The sequence below is a fragment of the Pleurodeles waltl genome, chromosome 6, assembly GCF_031143425.1.
Source record: "Pleurodeles waltl isolate 20211129_DDA chromosome 6, aPleWal1.hap1.20221129, whole genome shotgun sequence".
In the NCBI taxonomy this organism is placed as follows: domain Eukaryota; kingdom Metazoa; phylum Chordata; class Amphibia; order Caudata; family Salamandridae; genus Pleurodeles; species Pleurodeles waltl.
This window is the reverse complement of record NC_090445.1, coordinates 82,932,317-82,959,024: the sequence shown is the minus strand read 5'-3', so window position 1 is coordinate 82,959,024 and position 26,708 is coordinate 82,932,317. Positions and strand designations below refer to the sequence as shown.

Below are 26,708 nucleotides of genomic sequence, written 5' to 3'. Positions count from 1 at the left end.
GTGGCAGTCAGCCTCCAGAGCCGTGTTCCGCAGGCTGCCGGAATGGCCGAGCGTTGTAAGGCGCCACATTCAAGAGCAGTATCCTCCCCAGTCCCGTGATGAAATCCCGCTGCCGACATAAAGTAGTTTTCATACCTACTTTAATCATAACACCAGTGGGGATGAGACTTTAAACTCCTCTTTTTGAAAGGATGGGGGGGGACAGGACGGACCGGAGCGGACTCCGAGCTCGCTGTAAGCACGGGCGGCTCAGGCTAGGAAAGGGCGCAGGAAAGGCTCGGCCTAGGACCGCTCCCAGCGGCGCCTCCCAGGACGGGAAGTGCTGCGTTGTGTGGAGTCCTGTGGGAATCGTGAGGCAAACTGCAGGATGTGTGTGTGTGTGTGTGTGTGTGTGTAGTTTTAAGCCTCAGCAAAATATCTGAAATAGGTGAGAGTTAATGTTAAACCCGAAAACGGAGAAGCCTTTAAAAAGCATCACACCCAACGTGGGGCTCGAACCCACGACCCTGAGATTAAAAGTTTCATGCTCTACCGACTGAGCTAGCCGGGCTGCTGTGCCGATGTCATTTCACATACCCTCTGTGTGTTCTTTGTGAGGAAGTAGTGTGTGGTTATCCCAGGAGGTCCCTTTGTTTCATTTTCTCTGCAGCTGATTCGACACAGGCACCTTTCTCTTTCTCCATCTCTCGCTCTACTCCAGTCTTATGTCCCCATCAGTCTCTCTGGAGCTCACTCTGATACATACATGCATCTGTCCTATCAACCTGTCTCTGGGCACATACTTAAATGTCCAATAGAGAACAGTGTGAACTCTCCCTGTTTCGCGAGGTGGCAGTCAGCCTCCAGAGCGGTGCTCCGGAGGCTGCCGGAATGGCCGAGTGGTGCAAGGTGCCACATTCAAGGGCAGTGTTTTCCCCAGTCCTGTGATCAAACCCCGCTGCCGACAGAAAGTAGCTTTCATATCTACTTTAATCATAACACCAGCGGGGATGAGACTTTAAACTCCTCTTTTTGAAAGGATGGGGGGGACAGGACGGACTGGAGCGGACTTCAAGCTCGCTGTAAGCACAGGCGGCTCAGGCTAGGAAAGAGCGCAGGAAAAGCTCGGCCTAGGACCGCTCCCAGCGGCGCCTCCCAGGGCGGTAAGTGCTGCGTTGTGTGGAGTCCTGTGGGAATCGTGAGGCAAACTGCAGGATGTGTGTGTGTGTAGTTTTAAGCCTCAGCGAAATATCTGAAAAAGGTGAGAGTTAATGTTAAACCCGAAAATGGAGAAGCCTTTAAAAAGGATCACACCTAACGTGGGGTTCGAACCCACAACCCTGAGATTAAGAGTCTCATGCTCTACCGACTGAGCTAGCCGGGCTGCTGTGGCTATGTCATTTCACACACCCTCTGTGTGTTCTTTGTGAGGAAGTAGTGTGTGGTTATCCCAGGAGGCCCCTTTGTTTCATTTTCTCAGCTGCTGACTCGACACAGGCACCTTTCTCTTTCTCCATCTCTCGCTCTACCCCAGTCTTATGTCCCCATCAGTCTCTCTTGAGCTCACTCTGGTACATACATGCATCTGTCCTCTCAACCTGTCTCTGGGCACATACTTAAATGTTCAGTATAGAACAGTGTGAACTCTCCCTGTTTCGCGAGGTGGCAGTCAGCCTCCAGAGCCGTGTTCTGGAGGCTGTCGAAATGGCCGAGTGGTGTAAGGCGCCACATTCAAGAGCAGTATCTTCCCCAGTCCTGTGGTCAAATCCCGCTGCTGACATAAAGTAGTTTTCATACCTACTTTAATCATAACACCAGCGGGGATGAGACCTTAAACTATTCTTTTTGAAAGGATGGGGGGGGGACAGGACGGACCGGAGCGGACTCCGAGCTCGCTGTAAGCACGGGCGGCTCAGGCTAGGAAAGGGCGCAGGAAAGGCTCGGCCTAGGACCGCTCCCAGCGGCGCCTCCCAGGACGGGAAGTGCTGCGTTGTGTGGAGTCCTGTGGGAATCGTGAGGCAAACTGCAGGATGTGTGTGTGTGTGTGTGTAGTTTTAAGCCTCAGCAAAATATCTGAAATAGGTGAGAGTTAATGTTAAATCATAACACCAGTGGGGATGAGACTTTAAACTCCTCTTTTTGAAAGGATGGGGGGGGACAGGACGGACCGGAGCGGACTCCGAGCTCGCTGTAAGTACGGGCGGCTCAGGCTAGGAAAGGGCGCAGGAAAGGCTCGGCCTAGGACCGCTCCCAGCGGCGCCTCCCAGGGCGGGAAGTGCTGCGTTGTGTGGAGTCCTGTGGGGATCGTGAGGCAAACTGTAGGATGTGTGTGTGTGTAGTTTTAAGCCTCAGCGAAATATCTGAAAAAGGTGAGAGTTAATGTTAAAGCCGAAAATGGAGAAGCCTTTAAAAAGCATCACGCCTAACGTGGGGTTCAAACCCACGACCCTGAGATTAAGAGTCTCATGCTCTACCGACTGAGCTAGCCGGGCTGCTGTGCCTATGTCATTTCACACACCCTCTGTGTGTTCTTTGTGAGGAAGTAGTTGTCAAAGCCCAGCTCACCTGAGTTCTTGTTCAGTTCTGATGGAGGTTGAAGACAATCCGACCCCACCCTGAAACTGCTTGTTCCAGCACACTAGTTTTTAAAACAGTGCACTAAGAACAGAAGCTCAAGGGAAGGGGGGAAGTGGATAAAATAAAAAATAAAGAGACAACACCGTTCTTGCGTTTCCACTGTTGAAGTGCTGCACAAATCTGCGGCCCTTTCTGACTTCTGTAGAAACTGGTGCCTAATGAAACATAAACAAAGAACAGATAAGTGCAACCTATTCCTAAATGGGTTCCTAACTATCCCTTTATTTATTAGAAATTCTCTTCTAAAAGTACCTCTTGGATCCTGGTCTCTAGTTTCCAGGTTTGGAATGTGTTACTGCTCTGGGATGTGTTTTCTATTACTGTAAAGCTTCTAAAACATTAAACAAATACCATTATCAGAATTACCAATATCAAACATTCATCATAATATAACTAAAGCCTAAATTCCCAATAGCAGACTCACTTTTCGCATATTTCCAGAATCTTTTATAAAACAAATACTGTACTTTTACATCAAAATACAGCATGTAATTTGTGCAAGTCCTTGATTTACTGTTTGCCTTGCTGTCAATGGTTTCCACTGTTCGATTCCCAAAAGTTCCATGAAAAAAAACAATGTCCGCTTCACAAAGTCCTGCAAAATACTCCTGCAACAAAGAGCCTGAATCACAATGCTCGTGGAAGGCACTTCGCCTCAAACTGTCTATACACGAATCCAGAAATTGCCGTCAAAGCTCCCTCAGGTAATAAAAAGTTTTGCACTTACTTGTTGCTGGCAAGAGATACTGATCAGTCTAACCTTGTCTTCTTTCTCTTTTGCAGGTTACTCGTAGGAGAGAGGCTGAGGCAAGGAGGAACCGGAAACCAGAAGAAAGAAGAGCCAGCAGCTGCACCCATTGAAGTCAAAGAAAGTCTGTAAAGAGCAGGAGTGCCAGCGCCGAGGGATCTGTTCTCAGGTAAGCGGGAGGTAGACGAGCACAAGCACTGGGTGAGGCTCGGGGGATGCCTTTTATAGACAGGGCTGGGTGTGGTTCGAAGAGCTGGGTGTGGTTTGAAGGGCTGGGTGTGGTCCTCACATGCTGCACATGCTCTTGGAAGGTGTGCAGAGCTGGGTGTGGTTTGAAGAGCTGGGTGTGGTCCTCACATGCTGCACATGTTCTTGAAAGGTGTGCAGAGTTTCAGTTATTATGCAAATGAGTTGGATTAACACATGGCCTAGGGAGGAGTGTTTTAAAGAAGCCTTGGTAAAAGCAAGGCCCAATGTGTAAACAAAACAGCACATTAAACAACATACACAGAAGCCTAGGGGGGGGGGGGAGGTGAGATAACAAGAAAGGCTTTCAATAGTAAGTTTAAAAGGGAGCTATTACAGAACCCACTAGTGCAGTGAGAGGGGACATGCTCTTTGCTGTGTACAAACCCTAACAGTTGCCCCCCTCAAAGGCCCTCCTACAGGACGGGGTTTTCCTGGATTTTTTAAATAAAACCGTCTAATCCGCTGTGGGGCATGTACATATGATGCTGGTTCCCATGAATTCTCAGATTCATCATATCCTTTCCATTCTACTAAATAAAACAGACGTCCACTAATTCTTTTTGAGTCTTTTATGCTTTTCACTTCATATTCCAGATTTCCCTTAATTGGTATGGGTGGAGGTGGTGGTTCAGGTCGGGTTTTTGAGTTGTACGGCTTAAGCAAGGACACATGGAATGTAGTATGTACTGGATATTCTTTTGGTAAATCTAATTTTACTGTTACCGGGTTTACTATGGCAGTTATACTAAAGGGTCCAATGAAACGTGGTTGCAGCTTTCGGGATCCCTCTATGTTTAGGTTTTTTGTGGAGAGCCATACCTTGTCACCAATTTTATACATTGGGGCCTCAGACCTGTGTTTGTCTGCTTGTCTTTTCATGCTTTCCTTGTACTTTAATAAATGTTTCCTGGCTTTGTCTTGTATGTCACCTAACCTCGTTAGTCTATCCGTTACTGTAGGCAACAGGGAATCTTCTAACAAAATGGGTATAGCTCTTGGATGATACCCCTGCAAGAAATAGAATGGTGAGCAAAGTAGAGCTGAATGCTCAGTATTATTATAAACAAACTCTGCTACAGGAAGAGCTTCCAACCATTCACTAGAATAATCAGCCAATAAACAACGTAGCGTTTGAAGTAAGGTTTGGTTCAGTCGTTCAGTCTGTCCATCTGTCTCTGGGTGGAAAGCAGTGGATAAGGCCACATCTATTTTCAGTTTTTCACATAATTTTTTCCAAAATCTGGAGTTGAACTGGCTCCCTCGGTCTGACACCACTTTGCTTGGCAAACCATGTAAACGCACAATTTCCCTTATAAAAATATCGGCAAAATCTGCCGCCGTGGGTAATTTCTGTAATGGTACAAAATGTGCCATTTTAGATAAAAAATCCACTATAACCAACACTGTTGTGAAGGATTTTACAGGTGGTAAACCTACAATAAAGTCTACGCTCACAGTGTGCCAAGGTTGTTTGGGTGTTGGCATTGGTATTAACAAGCCGTCAGGAGCCTTATGAGAAGATTTATGTCTTGCACAAATTGGACAGGTAGTGACAAATTGCTTAATGTCCTTTCTTATAGTGTCCCACCAAAAGTGTTTTTGCACATTTTCCAGGGTTTTTACCCAACCAGGATGACCTGCCAACGGTGAGGCGTGATGCCAAATTATCACCTGTGTTTGTAATTCAGAGGTGGGCACTAACAGCATGTTGTCGTGATACAATAAACCTCGTTGTATTGTGTTATGGGAATCCTTTAACCAATCCTGAGGTGCTATTTGCATGTGTGCATTATATAGATCTGTGATGAAATCCTTCTGTTGTACTGGTGCCAACAACTTTTGGGGAGGAATAATGGGTTCTCCTATTTTATCTTGTTTCATGTCTGAGGTATGTCCGTATCTAGATAACACATCAGATTGAATTTGTTGTGCACCTGGTCTATAGGTTATAACAAAGTCAAATGTGCTAAAAAAAATTAACCAGCGCATCTGACGTGGTGTTAGTGCTTTAAGTGATCCAAAAAACTGTAGGTTCTTATGGTCAGAAAAGATTGTAACTGGGTACTTGGCTCCCATTAAATGGTGCCTCCATTCTGAAAAGGCTACTTTGATAGCTAGTAGTTCCCTTTCAGCCACAGTGTAATTTTGTTCAGCTGGCAATAACTTTTTGGAATAGAAGGCTATAGGATGTAACTGGCCATCTACTGCATCTCGTTGAGAGAGAACTCCTCCTAAAGCTACTTGTGAAGCATCCGCTTCAACAAAAAAGGGCAAGTCAGGATCAGGATGTTTCAGAATTGGGGCTGAAGTGAACTTTTGTTTTAGGAGTTGAAAGGCGTGTGCCGCCTCATCAGTCCAAAGAAATCGTTGCCCTTTCCGCAACAAGGTAGTTATTGGGGCCGCAATGTCTGCAAAATGTGCAATAAACCTACTATAAAAATTGGCGAAACCCAGAAATTTCTGAATATCTTTTACAGAGGATGGTTCTGGCCAATCAGCAATAGCACTGATTTTCTTTACATCCATAGTTATTCCTTGAGGTGACAGGCAGTATCCTAAAAAGTCCACCTTGTTGACATTAAAAGTACACTTTTCTAACTTAGCAAAAAGATGATTTTCTTTTAACTTTGATAATACTGCACGAACATGTTGGGTATGTTCTTCTGAGTTCTTAGAGTAAATGAGGATGTCGTCTATGTATACTATGACACAAACGTCCAGGAATTCGTGTAGGACCTCATTTATAAAGAACTGAAAGGCCGCAGGGGCATTACATAACCCAAAGGGCATTACTGTGTACTCAAATAAACCAAACTTTGTCTTGAAAGCTGTCTTCCACTCATCCCCCTCTTTTACTCGGACCAGGTGGTAAGCTCCCCGCAGATCTAGTTTAGTGTATACAGTAGAATGTCTTAATTGATCCAACAACACAGGTATTAGAGGAAGAGGATATTTATTCTTTATTGTAGCCTTATTTAGTCCTCTATAATCGATACACGCGCGCAGGGATTTATCCGGCTTCGGGATAAAAAAGAGTGGAGATGACACTGGAGATGTGGAATGACGGATGAACCCAGACTGTAGTAGGTCATCTAGGTAGGTTCTTAAGTATTTGGTTTCTTCGTCAGTCAAAGCATATACTCTGTTATTAGGTAAAGGGGCCCCTGGGATAAGATCTATACGGCAGTCATAAGACCGATGTGGGGGCAGCACACTAGCCTTTACTGGATCAAAGACGTCTTTAAAGTCAGAATATTCAGGAGGGAGACTTGGTTCATCTTGTGTAACACTAGCACAGTGTAATACTGTGCTCTGTTCTGTACCTGCTTCTTGATAGCAATTGGTTCTACAGAAAGAGGAATCCAAAGTAACAGTTCTATTCACCCAATCAATTTTTGGGTTATGAGTTGTTAACCAGGGTACCCCGAGAATCAAACCAAAATTAGGAGTATCTATCAGATCAAAGCTAATCACCTCTGTGTGCCCGTTCTGACAGACCATAACAAGTGGACTTGTTTGTTTTGTGATTAATCCAGAGGTCAATTCTGACCCATCCACCGCACATACTACTTCTGGACAAGGCTTTAGGCACATAGGAAGTCCTAAGATTTCAGCTAACTTATTATCCACAAAATTTCCTGTCGCGCCTGAGTCCAGTAGGACAGGGAGAGAATGCCTCACTTGGGTAGTAACAATTAAAACGACCTGAATTATGAAATGTCTAGGTATGTGCGGTACCCTGAAGGCTGAAGCATTAGAGGTTTGATTAAGATGTTTTCTCGAACAAGTAACCTCTCCCCTTGTCGAGCTTAATCGTTTCCCGATTCAGTTGAGGAGGTGGAGGAAACAGCACCCTTTCGTGGAGTTTTAGGCTTTACTGGACATTCTCTGGCAAAGTGACCTGCCCTGCCACAATATAAACATAATTGAAATTTTCTCCTTCTTTCTTTTTCCTCTGATGTGAGTGGACCTCTGAGTGTCCCTATTTGCATAGGCTCTGGTTCAGGGAGTTTATTATCTGTGTCTTTCTTCTCGTGTCTAATAAAAGTTAACCGTGATTCCAGTTTGTATTTATCTCTCTTTCTTTCTCCTAGTCTATGTTCTAATTTCACAACTAAATCTACAAAGTCCGAATAGTCTTTTGGCAAATCAACGATATGAGCCAGCGCGTCTTTTAACTCGTCTCTCAAACCTTTATAAAAAAGGGAGACACGCTTTTCTTCTGGCCACTGTGTCTCGGTGAGTAAACGATTAAAACTAGTGAGATAGGTCAATAAATCCTTGTTACCTTGTTTAAGATTTAAAAGCTCATTATCATTTGCCTGCATGAAAGTGTGTTTTGCAAAAAGGCTGGTCATGGTACGTTTAAATTGATTCCAATTATGGAGGATGGGATCATCTCTATCCACGAAAGGAATTGACCAATTGGCTGCTGTGCCACCCAAATAAGACAAGACGAATGCCACTTTCGTATCATCAGTAGGGAACTGTTGTGGCTTACAAATGAAGTGTAATTGACATTGATTGATAAAAACATGGAATTTGTTACTATCTCCATGAAAACGTTCAGGTGCTGCTAAGGGCACAACATTAGGAACATTAACAGTAACCTCAACTGGGGAAGGCAAAGTTGTATGTTTTGATGGCGCCCCTGTCTCTGAGGAGGTTTTAAACAAAGGCGTAGAAGCTGTGTTCCACTGAGATCCCCTAAATTTATACCTGCTTAAATCCTGTTTTAAAGAGGTATTCTCCATCTTTAATCTCTCTATTTCCTCTTGCATATGTTGCAAGATGCCAGACACTGATTCATTATGAGCCAAGTCCTCATTTAGGGCCTGCGCCATATCCGTGACGTCAATGCCCTCTATTTCTTCCCCGGTATTCATCGTCCACCAGAACTGAAATTTTTTAAGGCTTGTGCTTCTGTCAAAGCCCAGCTCACCTGAGTTCTTGTTCAGTTCTGATGGAGGTTGAAGACAATCCGACCCCACCCTGAAACTGCTTGTTCCAGCACACTAGTTTTTAAAACAGTGCACTAAGAACAGAAGCTCAAGGGAAGGGGGGAAGTGGATAAAATAAAAAATAAAGAGACAACACAGTTCTTGCGTTTCCACTGTTGAAGTGCTGCACAAATCTGCGGCCCTTTCTGACTTCTGTAGAAACTGGTGCCTAATGAAACATAAACAAAGAACAGATAAGTGCAACCTATTCCTAAATGGGTTCCTAACTATCCCTTTATTTATTAGAAATTCTCTTCTAAAAGTACCTCTTGGATCCTGGTCTCTAGTTTCCAGGTTTGGAATGTGTTACTGCTCTGGGATGTGTTTTCTATTACTGTAAAGCTTCTAAAACATTAAACAAATACCATTATCAGAATTACCAATATCAAACATTCATCATAATATAACTAAAGCCTAAATTCCCAATAGCAGACTCACTTTTCGCATATTTCCAGAATCTTTTATAAAACAAATACTGTACTTTTACATCAAAATACAGCATGTAATTTGTGCAAGTCCTTGATTTACTGTTTGCCTTGCTGTCAATGGTTTCCACTGTTCGATTCCCAAAAGTTCCATGAAAAAAAACAATGTCCGCTTCACAAAGTCCTGCAAAATACTCCTGCAACAAAGAGCCTGAATCACAATGCTCGTGGAAGGCACTTCGCCTCAAACTGTCTATACACGAATCCAGAAATTGCCGTCAAAGCTCCCTCAGGTAATAAAAAGTTTTGCACTTACTTGTTGTTGGCAAGAGATACTGATCAGTCTAACCTTGTCTTCTTTCTCTTTTGCAGGTTACTCGTAGGAGAGAGGCTGAGGCAAGGAGGAACCGGAAACCAGAAGAAGGAAGAGCCAGCAGCTGCACCCATTGAAGTCAAAGAAAGTCTGTAAAGAGCAGGAGTGCCAGCGCCGAGGGATCTGTTCTCAGGTAAGCGGGAGGTAGACGAGCACAAGCACTGGGTGAGGCTCGGGGGTTGCCTTTTATAGACAGGGCTGGGTGTGGTTCGAAGAGCTGGGTGTGGTTTGAAGGGCTGGGTGTGGTCCTCACATGCTGCACATGTTCTTGGAAGGTGTGCAGAGCTGGGTGTGGTTTGAAGAGCTGGGTGTGGTCCTCACATGCTGCACATGTTCTTGAAAGGTGTGCAGAGTTTCAGTTATTATGCAAATGAGTTGGATTAACACATGGCCTAGGGAGGAGTGTTTTAAAGAAGCCTTGGTAAAAGCAAGGCCCAATGTGTAAACAAAACAGCACATTAAACAACATACACAGAAGCCTAGGGGGGGGGGAGGTGAGATAACAAGAAAGGCTTTCAATAGTAAGTTTAAAAGGGAGCTATTACAGAACCCACTAGTGCAGTGAGAGGGGACATGCTCTTTGCTGTGTACAAACCCTAACAGTAGTGTGTGGTTATCCCAGGAGGCCCCTTTGTTTCATTTTCTCTGCTGCTGACTCGACACAGGCACCTTTCTCTTTCTCCATCTCTCGCTCTACCCCAGTCTTATGTCCCCATCAGTCTCTCTTGAGCTCACTCTGGTACATACATGCGTCTGTCCTCTCAACCTGTCTCTGGGCACATACTTAAATGTCCAGTATAGAACAGTGTGAACTCTCCCTGTTTCGCGAGGTGGCAGTCAGCCTCCAGAGCCATGTTCTGGAGGCTGCGGAATGGCCGAGTGGTGTAAAGCGCCACATTTAAGAGCAGTATCTTCCCCAGTCCCGTGGTCAAATCCCGCTGCTGACATAAAGTAATTTTCATACCTACTTTAATCATAACACCAGCGGGGATGAGACCTTAAACTCCTCTTTTTGAAAGGATGGGGGGGGGGGGACAGGACGGACCGGAGCGGACTCCGAGCTCGCTGTAAGCACAGGCGGCTCAGGATAGGTAAGGGCGCAGGAAAGGCTCGGCCTAGGACCACTCCCAGCGGCGCCTCCCAGGGCGGGAAGTGCTGCGTTGTGTGGAGTCCTGTGGGAATCGTGAGGCAAACTGCAGGATGTGTGTGTGTGTAGTTTTAAGCCTCAGCGAAATATCTGAAAAAGGTGAGAGTTAATGTTAAACCCGAAAATGGAGAAGCCTTTAAAAAGCATCACGCCCAACGTGGGGCTCGAACCCACAACCCTGAGATTAAGAGTCTCATGCTATACCGACTGAGCTAGCCGGGCTGCTGTGTCTATGTCATTTCACACACCCTCTGTGTGTTCTTTGTGAGGAAGTAGTGTGTGGTTATCCCAGGAGGCCCCTTTGTTTCATTTTCTCTGCTACTGCCTCGACCCAGGCACCTTTCTCTTTCTCCATCTCTCGTTCTACCCCATTCTTATGTCCCCATCAGTCTCTCTGGAGCTCACTCTGGTACATACATGCATCTGTCCTCTCAACCTGTCTCTAGGCACATACTTAAATGTGCAGTAGAGAACAGTGTGAACTCTCCCAGTGTCGTGAGGTGGCAGTCAGCCTCCAGAGACGTGTTCCGGAGGCTGCCGGAATGGCAGAGCGGTGTAAGGTGCCACATTCAAGAGCAGCATCTTCCCCAGTCCTGTGGTCAAATCCTGCTGCTGACATAAAGTAGTTTTCATACCTACTTTAATCATAACACCAGCGGGGATGAGACCTTAAACTCGTCTTTTTGAAAGGATGGGGGGGGACAGGACGGACCGGAGCGGACTCCGAGCTCGCTGTAAGCACGGGCGGGTCAGGCTAGGAAAGTGCGCTTGAAAGGTTCGGCCTAGGACCACTCCCAGCGGCGCCTCCCAGGGCGGGAAGTGCTGCGTTGTGTGGAGTCCTGTGTGAATCGTGAGGCAAACTGCAGGATGTGTGTGTGTGTAGTTTTAAGCCTCAGCGAAATATCTGAAAAAGGTGAGAGTTAATGTTAAACCCGAAAATGGAGAAGCCTTTAAAAAGTATCACACCCAACGTGGGACTCGAACCCATGAACCTGAGATTAAGAGTCTCATGCTCTACCGACTGAGCTAGCCGGGCTGCTGTGCCTATATCATTTCACACACCCTCTGTGTGTTCTTTGTGAGGAAGTAGTGTGTGGTTATCCCAGGAGGCCCCTTTGTTTCATTTTCTCTGCTGCTGACTCGACACAGGCACGCTTCTCTTTCTCCATCTCTCGCTCTACCCCACTGTTATGTCCCCATCAGTCTCTCTGCAGCTCACTATGGTACATACATGCATCTGTCCTCTCAACCTGTCTCTGGGCACATACTTAAATGTCCAGTAGAGAACAGAGTGAACGCTCCCTGTTTCGCGAGGTGGCTGTCAGCCTCCAGAGGTGTGTTCCGGAGGCTGCCGGAATGGCCGAGCGGTGTAAGGTGCCACATTCAAGAGCAGTATCTTCTCCAGTCTTGTGATCAAATCCCTCTGCCGACATAAAGTAGTTTTCATACCTACTTTAATCATAACACCAGCAGGGATGACACCTTAAACTCCTCTTTTTGAAAGGATGGGGGGTGGGGGGGAAAGGGACGGACCGGAGCAGACTCCGAGCTCGCTGTAAGCACGGGCGGCTCAGGCTAGGAAAGGGCGCAGGAAAGGCTCGGCCTAGGACAGCTCCCAGCGGCGCCTCCCAGGGCGGGAAGTGCTGTGTTGTGTGGAGGTCCGTGGGAATCGTGAGGCAAACTGCAGGATGTGTGTGTGTGTAGTTTTAAGCCTCAGCGAAATATCTGAAAAAGGTGAGAGTTAATGTTAGACCCGAAAATGGAGAAGCCTTTAAAAAGCATCACACCCAACGTGGGGCTCGAACCCACGACCCTGAGATTAAGAGTCTCATGCTCTACCGACTGAGCTAGCCGGGCTGCTGTGCTTATGTTATTTCACACATCCTCTGTGTGTTCTTTGTGAGGAAGTAGTGTGTGGTTATCCCAAGAGGCCCCTTTGTTTCATTTTCTCTGCTGCTGACTCGACACAGGCACCTTTCTCTTTCTCCATCTCTCGATCTACCCCAGTCTTATGTCCCCATCAGTCTCTCTGGAGCTCACTCTGGTACATACATGCATCTGTCCTCTCAACCTGTCTCTGGGCACATACTTAAATGTCCAGTAGAGAACAGTGTGAACTCTCCCTGTTTCGCGAGGTGGCAGTCATCCTCCAGAGCTGTGTTTCGGAGGCTGCCGGAATGGCCGAGCGGTGTAATGTGCCACTTTCAAGAGCAGTATTTTCCCCAGTCCTGTGATCAAATCCCGCTGTCTACATAAAGTAGTTTTCATACCTACTTTAATCATAACACCAGCGGGGATGAGACCTTAAACTCCACTTTTTGAAAGGAATGGGGGGGGGGACAGGACGGACCGGAGCGGACTCTGAGCTCGCTGTAAGCACGGGCGGCTCAGGCTAGGAAAGGGCGCAGGAAAGGCTCGGCCTAGGACCGCTCCCAGCGGCGCCTCCCAGGGCGGGAAGTGCTGCGTTGTGTGGAGTCCTGTGGGAATCGTGAGGCAAACTGTAGGATGTGTGTGTGTGTAGTTTTAAGCCTCAGCGAAATATCTGAAAAAGGTGAGAGTTAATGTTAAACCCTTTAAAAAGTATCACGCCCAATCTGGGGCTCGAACCGAAGACCCTGAGATTAAGAGTCTCATGCTCTACCGACTGAGCTAGCCAGGCTGCTGTGCCTATGTCATTTCACACACCCTCTGTGTGTTCTTTGTGAGGAAGTAGTGTGTGGTTATCCCAGGAGGCCCCTTTGTTTCATTTTCTCTGCTGCTGACTCGACACAGGCACCTTTCTCTTTCTCCATCTCTCGCTCTACCCCAGTCTTATGTCCCCATCAGTCTCTCTGGAGCTCACTCTGGTACATACATGCATCTGTCCTCTCAACCTGTCTCTGGGCACATACTTAAATGTCCAGTAGAGAACAGTGTGAACTCTCCCTGTTTTGCGAGGTGGCAGTCAGCCTCCAGAGCCGTGTTCCGCAGGCTGCCGGAATGGCCGAGCGGTGTAAGGCGCCACATTCAAGAGCAGTATCCTCCCCAGTCCCGTGATGAAATCCCGCTGCCGACATAAAGTAGTTTTCATACCTACTTTAATCATAACACCAGCGGGGATTAGACTTTAAACTCCTCTTTTTGAAAGGATGGGGGGGGACAGGACGGACCGGAGCGGACTCAGATCTCGCTGTAAGCACGGGCGGCTCAGGCTAGGAAAGGGCGCAGGAAAGGCTCGGCCTAGGACCGCTCCCAGCGGCGCCTCCCAGGATGGGAAGTGCTGCGTTGTGTGGAGTCCTGTGGGAATCGTGAGGCAAACTGCAGGATGTGTGTGTGTGTGTAGTTTTAAGCCTCAGCAAAATATCTGAAATAGGTGAGAGTTAATGTTAAACCCGAAAATGGAGAAGCCTTTAAAAAGCATCACACCCAACGTGGAGCTCGAACCCACAACCCTGAGATTAAGAGTCTCATGTTCTACCGACTGAGCTAGCCGGGCTGCTGTGCTTATGTCATTTCACACACCCTCTGTGTGTTCTTTGTGAGGAAGTAGTGTGTGGTTATCCCAGGAGGCCCCTTTGTTTCATTTTCTCTGCTGCTGACTCGACACAGGCACCTTTCTCTTTCTCCATCTCTCGCTCTACCCCAGTCTTATGTCCCCATCAGTCTCTCTGGAGCTCACTCTGGTACATACATGCATCTGTCCTCTCAACCTGTCTCTGGGCACATACTTAAATGTCCAGTAGAGAACAGTGTGAACTCTCCCTGTTTCGCGAGGTGGCAGTCAGCCTCCAGAGCCGTGTTCCGCAGGCTGCCGGAATGGCCGAGCGCTCTAAGGCTCCACATTCAAGAGCAGTATCTTCCCCAGTCCTGTGAATAAATCCCGCTGCCCACATAAAGTAGTTTTCATACCTACTTTAATCATAACACCAGTGGGGATGAGACTTTAAACTCCTCTTTTTGAAAGGATGGGGGGGGACAGGACGGACCGGAGCGGACTCCGAGCTCGCTGTAAGCACGGGCGGCTCAGGCTAGGAAAGGGCGCAGGAAAGGCTCGGCCTAGGACCGCTCCCAGCGGCGCCTCCCAGGACGGGAAGTGCTGCGTTGTGTGGAGTCCTGTGGGAATCGTGAGGCAAACTGCAGGATGTGTGTGTGTGTGTGTGTAGTTTTAAGCCTCAGCAAAATATCTGAAATAGGTGAGAGTTAATGTTAAACCCGAAAACGGAGAAGCCTTTAAAAAGCATCACACCCAACGTGGGGCTCGAACCCACGACCCTGAGATTAAAAGTTTCATGCTCTACCGACTGAGCTAGCCGGGCTGCTGTGCCGATGTCATTTCACATACCCTCTGTGTGTTCTTTGTGAGGAAGTAGTGTGTGGTTATCCCAGGAGGTCCCTTTGTTTCATTTTCTCTGCTGCTGATTCGACACAGGCACCTTTCTCTTTCTCCATCTTTCGCTCTACTCCAGTCTTATGTCCCCATCAGTCTCTCTGGAGCTCACTCTGATACATACATGCATCTGTCCTATCAACCTGTCTCTGGGCACATACTTAAATGTCCAATAGAGAACAGTGTGAACTCTCCCTGTTTCGCGATGTGGCAGTCAGCCTCCAGAGCTGTGTTACGGAGGCTGCCGGAATGGCCGAGTGGTGCAAGGTGCCACATTCAAGGGCAGTGTTTTCCCCAGTCCTCTGATCAAACCCCCCTGCCGACAGAAAGTAGCTTTCATATCTACTTTAATCATAACACCAGCGGGGATGAGACTTTAAACTCCTCTTTTTGAAAGGATGGGGGGGACAGGACGGACTGGAGGGACTTCAAGCTCGCTGCAAGCACAGGCGGCTCAGGCTAGGAAAGGGCGCAGGAAAAGCTCGGCCTAGGACCGCTCCCAGCGGCGCCTCCCAGGGCGGTAAGTGCTGCGTTGTGTGGAGTCCTGTGGGAATCGTGAGGCAAACTGCAGGATGTGTGTGTGTGTAGTTTTAAGCCTCAGCGAAATATCTGAAAAAGGTGTGAGTTAATGTTAAATCCGAAAATGGAGAAGCCTTTAAAAAGGATCACACCTAACGTGGGGTTCGAACCCACAACCCTGAGATTAAGAGTCTCATGCTCTACCGACTGAGCTAGCCGGGCTGCTGTGGCTATGTCATTTCACACACCCTCTGTGTGTTCTTTGTGAGGAAGTAGTGTGTGGTTATCCCAGGAGGCCCCTTTGTTTCATTTTCTCAGCTGCTGATTCGACACAGGCACCTTTCTCTTTCTCCATCTCTCGCTCTACCCCAGTCTTATGTCCCCATCATTCTCTCTTGAGCTCACTCTGGTACATACATGCATCTGTCCTCTCAACCTGTCTCTGGGCACATACTTAAATTTTCAGTATAGAACAGTGTGAACTCTCCCTGTTTCGCGAGGTGGCAGTCAGCCTCCAGAGCCGTGTTCTGGAGGCTGTCGAAATGGCCGAGTGGTGTAAGGCGCCACATTCAAGAGCAGTATCTTCCCCAGTCCTGTGGTCAAATCCCGCTGCTGACATAAAGTAGTTTTCATACCTACTTTAATCATAACACCAGCGGGGATGAGACCTTAAACTATTCTTTTTGAAAGGATGGGGGGGACAGGACGGACCGGAGCAGACTCCGAGCTCGCTGTAAGCACGGGCGGCTCAGGCTAGGAAAGGGCGCAGGAAAGGCTCGGCCTAGGACCGCTCCCAGCGGCGCCTCCCAGGACGGGAAGTGCTGCGTTGTGTGGAGTCCTGTGGGAATCGTGAGGCAAACTGCAGGATGTGTGTGTGTGTGTGTGTAGTTTTAAGCCTCAGCAAAATATCTGAAATAGGTGAGAGTTAATGTTAAATCATAACACCAGTGGGGATGAGACTTTAAACTCCTCTTTTTGAAAGGATGGGGGGGGACAGGACGGACCGGAGCGGACTCCGAGCTCGCTGTAAGCACGGGCGGCTCAGGCTAGGAAAGGGCGCAGGAAAGGCTCGGCCTAGGACCGCTCCCAGCGGCGCCTCCCAGGGCGGGAAGTGCTGCGTTGTGTGGAGTCCTGTGGGGATCGTGAGGCAAACTGTAGGATGTGTGTGTGTGTAGTTTTAAGCCTCAGCGAAATATCTGAAAAAGGTGAGAGTTAATGTTAAAGCCGAAAATGGAGAAGCCTTTAAAAAGCATCACGCCTAACGTGGGGTTCAAACCCACGACCCTGAGATTAAGAGTCTCATGCTCTACCGACTGAGCTAGCCGGGCTGCTGTGCCTATGTCATTTCACACACCCTCTGTGTGTTCTTTGTGAGGAAGTAGTGTGTGGTTATCCCAGGAGGCCCCTTTGTTTCATTTTCTCTGCTGCTGACTCGACACAGGCACCTTTCTCTTTCTCCATCTCTCGCTCTACCCCAGTCTTATGTCCCCATCAGTCTCTCTTGAGCTCACTCTGGTACATACATGCGTCTGTCCTCTCAACCTGTCTCTGGGCACATACTTAAATGTCCAGTATAGAACAGTGTGAACTCTCCCTGTTTCGCGAGGTGGCAGTCAGCCTCCAGAGCCATGTTCTGGAGGCTGCGGAATGGCCGAGTGGTGTAAGGCGCCACATTTAAGAGCAGTATCTTCCCCAGTCCTGTGGTCAAATCCCGCTGCTGACATAAAGTAGTTTTCATACCTACTTTAATCATAACACCAGCGGGGATGAGACCTTAAACTCCTCTTTTTGAAAGGATGGGGGGGGACAGGACGGACCGGAGCGGACTCCGAGTTCGCTGTAAGCACGGGTGGCTCAGGCTAGGAAAGGGCGCAGGTAAGGTTCGGCCTAGGACCGCTCCCAGCGGCGCCTCCCAGGGCGGGAAGTGCTGCGTTGTGTGGAGTTCTGCGGGATCGTGAGGCAAACTGCAGGATGTGTGTGTGTGTGTAGTTTTAAGCCTCAGCAAAATATCTGAAAAAGGTGAGAGTTAATGTTAAAGCCGAAAATGGAGAAGCCTTTAAAAAGCATCATGCCCAACGTGGGGCTCGAACCCACAACCCTGAGATTAAGAGTCTCATGCTCTACCGACTGAGTTAGCCAGGCTGCTGTGCCTAGGTAATTTCACACACCCTCTGTGTGTTCTTTGTGAGGAAGTAGTGTGTGGTTATCCCAGGAGGCCCCTTTGTTTCATTTTCTCTGCTGCTGACTCGACACAGGCACCTTTCTCTTTCTCCATCTCTGGCTCTACCCCAGTCTTATGTCCCCATCAGTCTCTCTGGAGCTCACTCTGGTACATACATGCATCTGTCCTCGCAACCTGTCTCTGGGCACACACTTAAATGTCCAGTAGAGAACAGTGTGAACTCTCCCTGTTTCACGAGGTGGCAGTCAGCCTCCGGAGCCGTGTTCAGGAGGCTGCTGGAATGGCCGAGTGGTGTAAGGCACCACATTCAAGAGCAGTATCTTCCCCAATCCCGTGATCAAATCCCACTCCTGACATAAAGTAGTTTTCATACCTACTTCAATCATAACACCAGCGGGGATGAGACCTTAAACTCCTCTTTTTGGGGGGGGGGGGGGGGCAGGACGGACCAGAGCGGACACCGAGCTCGCTGTAAGCTCAGGATAGGAAAGGGCGCAGGAAAGGCTCAGCCTAGGACCGCTCCCAGCGGCGCCTCCCAGGGCGGGAAGTGCTGCGTTGTGTGGAGTCCTGTGGGAATCGTGAGGCAAACTGCAGGATGTGTGTGTGTGTAGTTTCAAGCCTCAGCGAAATATCTGAAAAAGGTGAGAGTTAATGTTAAACCCGAAAATGGAGAAGCCTTTCAAAAGCATCACACCCAACATGGGGCTCGAACCCACGACCCTGAGATTAAGAGTCTCATGTTCTACCAACTGAGCTCGCGAGGCTGCTGTGCCTATATCATTTCACACACCCTCTGTGTGTTCTTTGTGAGGAAGTAGTGTGTGGTTATCCCAGGAGGCCCCTTTGTTTCATTTTCTCTGCTGCTGACTCGACACAGCACCTTTCTCTTTCTCCATCTCTCGCTCTACCCCAGTCTTATGTCCCCATCAGTCTCTCTGGAGCTCACTCTGGTACATACATGCATCTGTCCACTCAACCTGTCTCTGGGCACATACTTAAATGTCCAGTAGAGAACAGTGTGAACTCTCCCTGTTTCGCGAGGTGGCAGTCAGTCTCCAGAGAAATGATCCGGAGGCTGCCGGAATGGCCAAGCGGTGTAAGGTGCCACATTCAAGAGCAGTATTTTCCCCAGTCCCGTGATCAAATACCGCTGCCGACATAAAGTAGTTTTCATACCTACTTTAATCATAACAGCAGCGGGGATGAGACCTTAAACTCCTCTTTTTGAAAGGATGTGGGGGGACAGGACGGACCGTAGCGGACTCCTAGCTCGCTGTAAGCACGGGCGGCTCAGGCTAGGAAAGGGCGCAGGAAAGGCTCGGCCTAGGACCGCTCCCAGCGGCGCCTCCCAGGGCGGGAAGTGCTGCGTTTTGTGGAGTCCTGTGGGAATCGTGAGGCAAACTGCAGGATGTGTGTGTGTGTGTGTAGTTTTAAGCCTAAGCGAAATATCTGAAAAAGGTGAGAGTTAATGTTAAACCCGAAAATGGAGAAGCCTTTAAAAAGCATCACCCCCAACATGGGGCTCGAACCCACAAGCCTGAGATTAAGAGTCTCACACCCTACCGACTGAGCTAGCCAGGCTGCTGTGTTTACGTCATTTCACACACCCTCTGTGTGTTCTTTGTGAGGAAGTAGTGTGTGGTTATCCAAGGAGGCCCCTTTGTTTCATTTTCTCTGCTGCTGAGTCGACACAGGCACCTTTCTCTTTCTCCATCTCTCGCTCTACCCCAGTCTTATGTCCCCATCAGTCTCTCTGGAGCTCACTCTGGTACATACATGCATCTCTCCTCTCAACCTGTCTCTGGGCACATACTTAAATGTCCAGTAGAGAACAGTGTGAACTCTCCCTGTTTCACGAGGTGGCAGTCAGCCTCCAGAGGCGTGTTCCGGAGGCTGCCGGAATGGCCGAGCGGTGTAAGGCACCACATTCAAGAGCAGTATCTTCCCCAGTCCTGTAATCAAATCCCACTGCCGACATAAAGTAGTTTTCATACCTACTTTAATCATAACACCAGCGGTGACGAGACCTTAAACTCCTCTTTTTGAAAGGATGGGGGGGGACAGGACGGACCGGAGCGGACTCCGACCTCGCTGTAAGCACGGGCGGCTCAGGCTAGGAAAGGGCGCAGGAAAGGCTCGGCCTAGGACCGCTCCCAGCGTCGCCTCCCTGGGCGGGAAGTGCTGCGTTGTGTGGAGTCCTGTGGGAATCGTGAGGCAAACTGCAGAATGTGTGTGTGTGTGTGTGTAGTTTTAAGCCTCAGCGAAATATCTGAAAAAGGTGAGAGTCAGCCTCCAGAGCTGTGTTCAATATCTGAAAAAGGTGAGAGTTAATATTAAACCCGAAAATGGAGAAGCCTTTAAAAAGCATCACGCTCAAAATAGGGCTCGAACCCACGACCCTGAGATTGAGAGTCTCATGCTCTAACGACTGAGCTAGCCAAGCTGCTGTGCCTATGTGATTTCACACACCCTCGTGTGTTTAATTATGAGGAAGTAGTGTGTGGTTATCGCTGTAAGCACGGGCGGCTCAGGCTAGGAAAGGGCGCAGGAAAGGCTCGGCCTAGGACCACTCCCAGCGGCGCCTCCCAGGGCGGGAAGTGCTGCGTTGTGTGGAGTCCTGTGGGAATCATGAGGCAAACTGCAGGATGTGTGTGTGTGTAGTTTTAAGCCTCAGCGAAATATCTGAAAAAGGTGAGAGTTAATGTTAAACCCGAAAATGGAGAAGCCTTTAAAAAGCATCACGCCCAACGTGGGGCTCAAACGCACAACCCGTAGATTAAGAGTCTCATGCTCTACCGACCGAGCTAGCTGGGCTGCTGTGCCTATGTCATTTCACACACCCTCTGTGTGTTTCTTGTGAGGAAGTAGTGTGTGGTTATCCCAGGAGGCCCCTGTGTTGTGTGGAGTCCTGTGGGAATCGTGAGGCAAACGGCAGGATGTGTGTGTGTGTGCAGTTTTAAGCCTCAGCAAAATATCTGAAAAAGGTGAGAGTTAATGTTAAACCCGAAAATGGAGAAGCCTTTAAAAAGCATCATGCCCAACGTGGGGCTCGAACCCACAACCCTGAGATTAAGAGTCTCATGCTCTACCGACTGAGTTAGCCAGGCTGCTGTGCCTAGGTAATTTCACACACCCTCTGTGTGTTCTTTGTGAGGAAGTAGTGTGTGGTTATCCCAGGAGGCCCCTTTGTTTCATTTTCTCTGCTGCTGACTCGACACAGGCACCTTTCTCTTTCTCCATCTCTGGCTCTACCCCAGTCTTATGTCCCCATCAGTCTCTCTGGAGCTCACTCTGGTACATACATGCATCTGTCCTCGCAACCTGTCTCTGGGCACACACTTAAATGTCCAGTAGAGAACAGTGTGAACTCTCCCTGTTTCACGAGGTGGCAGTCAGCCTCCGGAGCCGTGTTCAGGAGGCTGCTGGAATGGCCGAGTGGTGTAAGGCACCACATTCAAGAGCAGTATCTTCCCCAATCCCGTGATCAAATCCCACTCCTGACATAAAGTAGTTTTCATACCTACTTCAATCATAACACCAGCGGGGATGAGACCTTAAACTCCTCTTTTTGGGGGGGGGGGGCAGGACGGACCAGAGCGGACACCGAGCTCGCTGTAAGCTCAGGATAGGAAAGGGCGCAGGAAAGGCTCAGCCTAGGACCGCTCCCAGCGGCGCCTCCCAGGGCGGGAAGTGCTGCGTTGTGTGGAGTCCTGTGGGAATCGTGAGGCAAACTGCAGGATGTGTGTGTGTGTAGTTTCAAGCCTCAGCGAAATATCTGAAAAAGGTGAGAGTTAATGTTAAACCCGAAAATGGAGAAGCCTTTCAAAAGCATCACACCCAACATGGGGCTCGAACCCACGACCCTGAGATTAAGAGTCTCATGCTCTACCAACTGAGCTCGCGTGGCTGCTGTGCCTATGTCATTTCACACACCCTCTGTGTGTTCTTTGTGAGGAAGTAGTGTGTGGTTATCCCAGGAGGCCCCTTTGTTTCATTTTCTCTGCTGCTGACTCGACACAGCACCTTTCTCTTTCTCCATCTCTCGCTCTACCCCAGTCTTATGTCCCCATCAGTCTCTCTGGAGCTCACTCTGGTACATACATGCATCTGTCCACTCAACCTGTCTCTGGGCACATACTTAAATGTCCAGTAGAGAACAGTGTGAACTCTCCCTGTTTCGCGAGGTGGCAGTCAGTCTCCAGAGAAATGATCCGGAGGCTGCCGGAATGGCCAAGCGGTGTAAGGTGCCACATTCAAGAGCAGTATTTTCCCCAGTCCCGTGATCAAATACCGCTGCCGACATAAAGTAGTTTTCATACCTACTTTAATCATAACAGCAGCGGGGATGAGACCTTAAACTCCTCTTTTTGAAAGGATGTGGGGGGACAGGACGGACCGTAGCGGACTCCTAGCTCGCTGTAAGCACGGGCGGCTCAGGCTAGGAAAGGGCGCAGGAAAGGCTCGGCCTAGGACCGCTCCCAGCGGCGCCTCCCAGGGCGGGAAGTGCTGCGTTTTGTGGAGTCCTGTGGGAATCGTGAGGCAAACTGCAGGATGTGTGTGTGTGTGTGTAGTTTTAAGCCTAAGCGAAATATCTGAAAAAGGTGAGAGTTAATGTTAAACCCGAAAATGGAGAAGCCTTTAAAAAGCATCACCCCCAACATGGGGCTCGAACCCACAAGCCTGAGATTAAGAGTCTCACACCCTACCGACTGAGCTAGCCAGGCTGCTGTGTTTATGTCATTTCACACACCCTCTGTGTGTTCTTTGTGAGGAAGTAGTGTGTGGTTATCCAAGGAGGCCCCTTTGTTTCATTTTCTCTGCTGCTGAGTCGACACAGGCACCTTTCTCTTTCTCCATCTCTCGCTCTACCCCAGTCTTATGTCCCCATCAGTCTCTCTGGAGCTCACTCTGGTACATACATGCATCTCTCCTCTCAACCTGTCTCTGGGCACATACTTAAATGTCCAGTAGAGAACAGTGTGAACTCTCCCTGTTTCACGAGGTGGCAGTCAGCCTCCAGAGGCGTGTTCCGGAGGCTGCCGGAATGGCCGAGCGGTGTAAGGCACCACATTCAAGAGCAGTATCTTCCCCAGTCCTGTAATCAAATCCCACTGCCGACATAAAGTAGTTTTCATACCTACTTTAATCATAACACCAGCGGTGACGAGACCTTAAACTCCTCTTTTTGAAAGGATGGGGGGGGACAGGACGGACCGGAGCGGACTCCGACCTCGCTGTAAGCACGGGCGGCTCAGGCTAGGAAAGGGCGCAGGAAAGGCTCGGCCTAGGACCGCTCCCAGCGTCGCCTCCCTGGGCGGGAAGTGCTGCGTTGTGTGGAGTCCTGTGGGAATCGTGAGGCAAACTGCAGAATGTGTGTGTGTGTGTGTGTAGTTTTAAGCCTCAGCGAAATATCTGAAAAAGGTGAGAGTCAGCCTCCAGAGCTGTGTTCAATATCTGAAAAAGGTGAGAGTTAATATTAAACCCGAAAATGGAGAAGCCTTTAAAAAGCATCACGCTCAAAATAGGGCTCGAACCCACGACCCTGAGATTGAGAGTCTCATGCTCTAACGACTGAGCTAGCCAAGCTGCTGTGCCTATGTTATTTCACACACCCTCGTGTGTTCAATTATGAGGAAGTAGTGTGTGGTTATCGCTGTAAGCACGGGCGGCTCAGGCTAGGAAAGGGCGCAGGAAAGGCTCGGCCTAGGACCACTCCCAGCGGCGCCTCCCAGGGCGGGAAGTGCTGCGTTGTGTGGAGTCCTGTGGGAATCATGAGGCAAACTGCAGGATGTGTGTGTGTGTAGTTTTAAGCCTCAGCGAAATATCTGAAAAAGGTGAGAGTTAATGTTAAACCCGAAAATGGAGAAGCCTTTAAAAAGCATCACGCCCAACGTGGGGCTCAAACGCACAACCCGTAGATTAAGAGTCTCATGCTCTACCGACCGAGCTAGCCGGGCTGCTGTGCCTATGTCATTTCACACACCCTCTGTGTGTTTCTTGTGAGGAAGTAGTGTGTGGTTATCCCAGGAGGCCCCTGTGTTGTGTGGAGTCCTGTGGGAATCGTGAGGCAAACGGCAGGATGTGTGTGTGTGTGCAGTTTTAAGCCTCAGCAAAATATCTGAAAAAGGTGAGAGTTAATGTTAAACCCGAAAATGGAGAAGCCTTTAAAAAGCATCACGCCCAACGTGGGGCTCGAACCCACGACCCTGAGATTAAGAGTCTCATGGTCTACCGACTGAGCTAGCCGGGCTGCTGTGCCTATGTCATTTCACATACCCTCTGTGTGTTCTTTGTGAGGAAGTAGTGTGTAGTTATCACAGGAGGCCCCTTTGTTTCATTTTCTCTGCTGCTGTCTCGACACAGGCACCTTTCTATTTCTCCAGCTCTCGCTCTACCCCACTCTTATGTCCCCATAAGTCTCTCTGGAGCTCACTCTGGTACATACATGCATCTGTACTCTCAACCTGTCTCTGGGCACATACTTAAATGTCCAATAGAGAACAGTGTGAACTCTCCCTGTTTCGTGAGGTGGCAGTCAGCCTCCAGAGTCGCGTTCTGGAGGCTGCCGGAATGGCCGAGCGGTGTAAGGTGCCACATTCAATAGCAGTATCTTCCCCAGTCCCGTGATCAAATCCTTCTGCCGACATAAAGTAGTTTTCATACCTACTTTAATCATAACACCAGCTGGGATGAGACCTTAAACTCCTCCTTTTGAAAGGATGGGGGGGACAGGATGGACCAGAGCGGACTCCGAGATCGCTGTAAGCACGGGCGGCTCAGGCTTGTAAAGGGCGCAGGAAAGGCTCGGCCTAGGACCGCTCCCAGCGGCGCCTCCCAGAGCGGGAAGTACTGCGTTGTGTGGAGTCCTGTGGGAATCGTGAGGCAAACTGCAGGATGTGTGTGTGTGCATTTTTAAGCCTCAGCGAAATATCTGAAAAAGGTGAGAGTTAATGTTAAACCCGAAAATGGAGAAGCCTTTAAAAAGCATCACGCCCAATGTGGGACTCAAACTCACGACCCTGATATTAAGAGTCTCATGCTCTACCGACCGAGCTAGCCGGGTTGTTGTGCCTATGACATTTCACACACCCACTGTGTGTTCTTTGTGAGGAAGTAGTGAGTGGTTATCCTAGGAGGCCCCTTTGTTTCATTTTCTCTGCTGCTGACTCGACACAGGCACCTTTCTCTTTCTACATCTCTCGCTCTACCCCAGTCTTATGTCCCCATCAGTCTCTCTGGAGCTCACTCTGGTACATACATGCATCTGTCCTCTCAACCTGTCTCTGGGCACATACTTAAATGTCCAGTAGAGAACAGTGTGAACTCTCCCTGTTTTGCGAGATGGCAGTCAGCCTCCAGAGCTGTGGTCCGAAGGCTGCCGGAATGGCCGAGCGGTGTAAGGCGCCACATTCAAGAACAGTATCTTTTCCAGTCTTGTGATCAAATCCCGCTGCTGACATAAAGTAGTTTTCATACCTACTTTAATCATGTAGGAGGCTGGACTGGCTTGTAGTGAGTACCAAGGGGTACTTGCACCTTGCACCAGGCCCAGTTATCCCTTATTAGTGTATAGGGTGTCTAGCAGCATAGGCTGATAGATAATGGTAGCTTAGCAGAGCAGCTTAGGCTGAACTAGGAGACGTGTGAAGCTACTACAGTACCACCTAGTGTCATATGCACAATATCATAAGAAAACACAATACACAGTTATACTAAAAATAAAGGTACTTTATTTTTATGACAATATGCCAAAGTATCTTAGAGTGTACCCTCAGTGAGAGGATAGGAAATATACACAAGATATATATACACAATAGCAAAAATATGCAGTATAGTCTTAAAAAACAGTGCAAACAATGAATAGTTACAATAGGATGCAATGGGGAAACATAGGGATAGGGGCAACACAAACCATATACTCCAAAAGTGGAATGCGAAACACGAATGGACCCCAAATCTATATGACCTTGTAGAGGGTCGCTGGGACTATTAGAAAATAGTGAGAGTTAGAAAAATAACCCTCCCCAAGACCCTGAAAAGTGAGTGCAAAGTGCACTAAAGTTCCCCTAAGGACAAAGTAGTCGTGTTAGAGGAATAATGCAGGAAAGACACAAACCAGCAATGCAACAACTGTGGATTTCCAATCTAGGGTACCTGTGGAACAAGGGGACCAAGTCCAAAAGTCACAAGCAAGTCGGAGATGGGCAGATGCCCAGGAAATGCCAGCTGCGGGTGCAAAGAAGCTTCGACTGGACAGAAGAAGCTGAGGTTTCTGCAGGAACGAAAAGGGCTAGAGACTTCCCCTTTGGTGGACGGATCCCTCTCGCCGTGGAGAGTCGTGCAGATGTGTTTTCCCGCTGAAAGAACGCCAACAAGCCTTGCTAGCTGCAAATCATGCGTTTGGCGTTTTTGGACGCTGCTGGGGCCCAGGAGGGACCAGGAGGTCGCAAATTGGACCTGCAGAGAGAGGGGACGTCGAGCAAGACAAAGAGCCCTCACTGAAGCAGGTAGCTCCCGGAGAAGTGCCAGGAACAGGCACTATGAGGATGCGTGAAACGGTGCTCGCCGAAGTTGCACAAAGGAGTCCCACGTCGCCGGAGACCAACTTAGAAAGTCGTGCAATGCAGGTTAGAGTGCCGTGGACGCAGGCTTGGCTGTGCGCAAAGGATTTCCGCCGGAAGTGCACAGGGGCCGGAGTAGCTGCAAAGTCGCGGTTCCCAGCAATGCAGCCCAGCGAGGTGAGGCAAGGACTTACCTCCACCAAACTTGGGCTGAAGAGTCACTGGACTGTGGGGGTCACTTGGACAGAGTCGCTGGATTCGAGGGACCTCGCTCGTCGTGCTGAGAGGAGACCCAAGGGACCGGTAATGCAGCTTTTTGGTGCCTGTGGTTGCAGGGGGAAGATTCCGTCGACCCACGGGAGATTTCTTCGGAGCTTCTGGTGCAGAGAGGAGGCAGGCTACCCCCACAGCATGCACAAGCAGGAAAACAGTTGAGAAGGCGGCAGGATCAGCGTTACAGAGTTGCAGTAGTCGTCTTTGCTACTATGTTGCAGGTTTGCAGGCTTCCAGCGCGGTCAGCAG

At 48.9% G+C, this 26,708-nt stretch overlaps 5 non-coding genes across 5 annotated transcripts; all 5 read right to left on the bottom strand.

The window, feature by feature from the left end:
• Window positions 1-477: 477 nt before the first annotated feature.
• On the bottom strand, window positions 478-550 carry TRNAK-UUU (transfer RNA lysine (anticodon UUU)). Its single transcript has one exon. It is a non-coding gene; the product is annotated as a tRNA-Lys (tRNA).
• An 11,792-nt stretch (window positions 551-12,342) lies between these two features.
• On the bottom strand, window positions 12,343-12,415 carry TRNAK-CUU (transfer RNA lysine (anticodon CUU)). The gene has a single exon. It is a non-coding gene; the product is annotated as a tRNA-Lys (tRNA).
• Window positions 12,416-14,780: 2,365 nt separating this feature from the next.
• TRNAK-UUU (transfer RNA lysine (anticodon UUU)) lies at window positions 14,781-14,853 on the bottom strand. The gene has a single exon. It is a non-coding gene; the product is annotated as a tRNA-Lys (tRNA).
• Window positions 14,854-19,995: 5,142 nt separating this feature from the next.
• Window positions 19,996-20,068, bottom strand: TRNAE-CUC (transfer RNA glutamic acid (anticodon CUC)). The gene has a single exon. It is a non-coding gene; the product is annotated as a tRNA-Glu (tRNA).
• Window positions 20,069-23,138: 3,070 nt separating this feature from the next.
• TRNAE-CUC (transfer RNA glutamic acid (anticodon CUC)) lies at window positions 23,139-23,211 on the bottom strand. The gene has a single exon. It is a non-coding gene; the product is annotated as a tRNA-Glu (tRNA).
• Window positions 23,212-26,708: the final 3,497 nt, after the last annotated feature.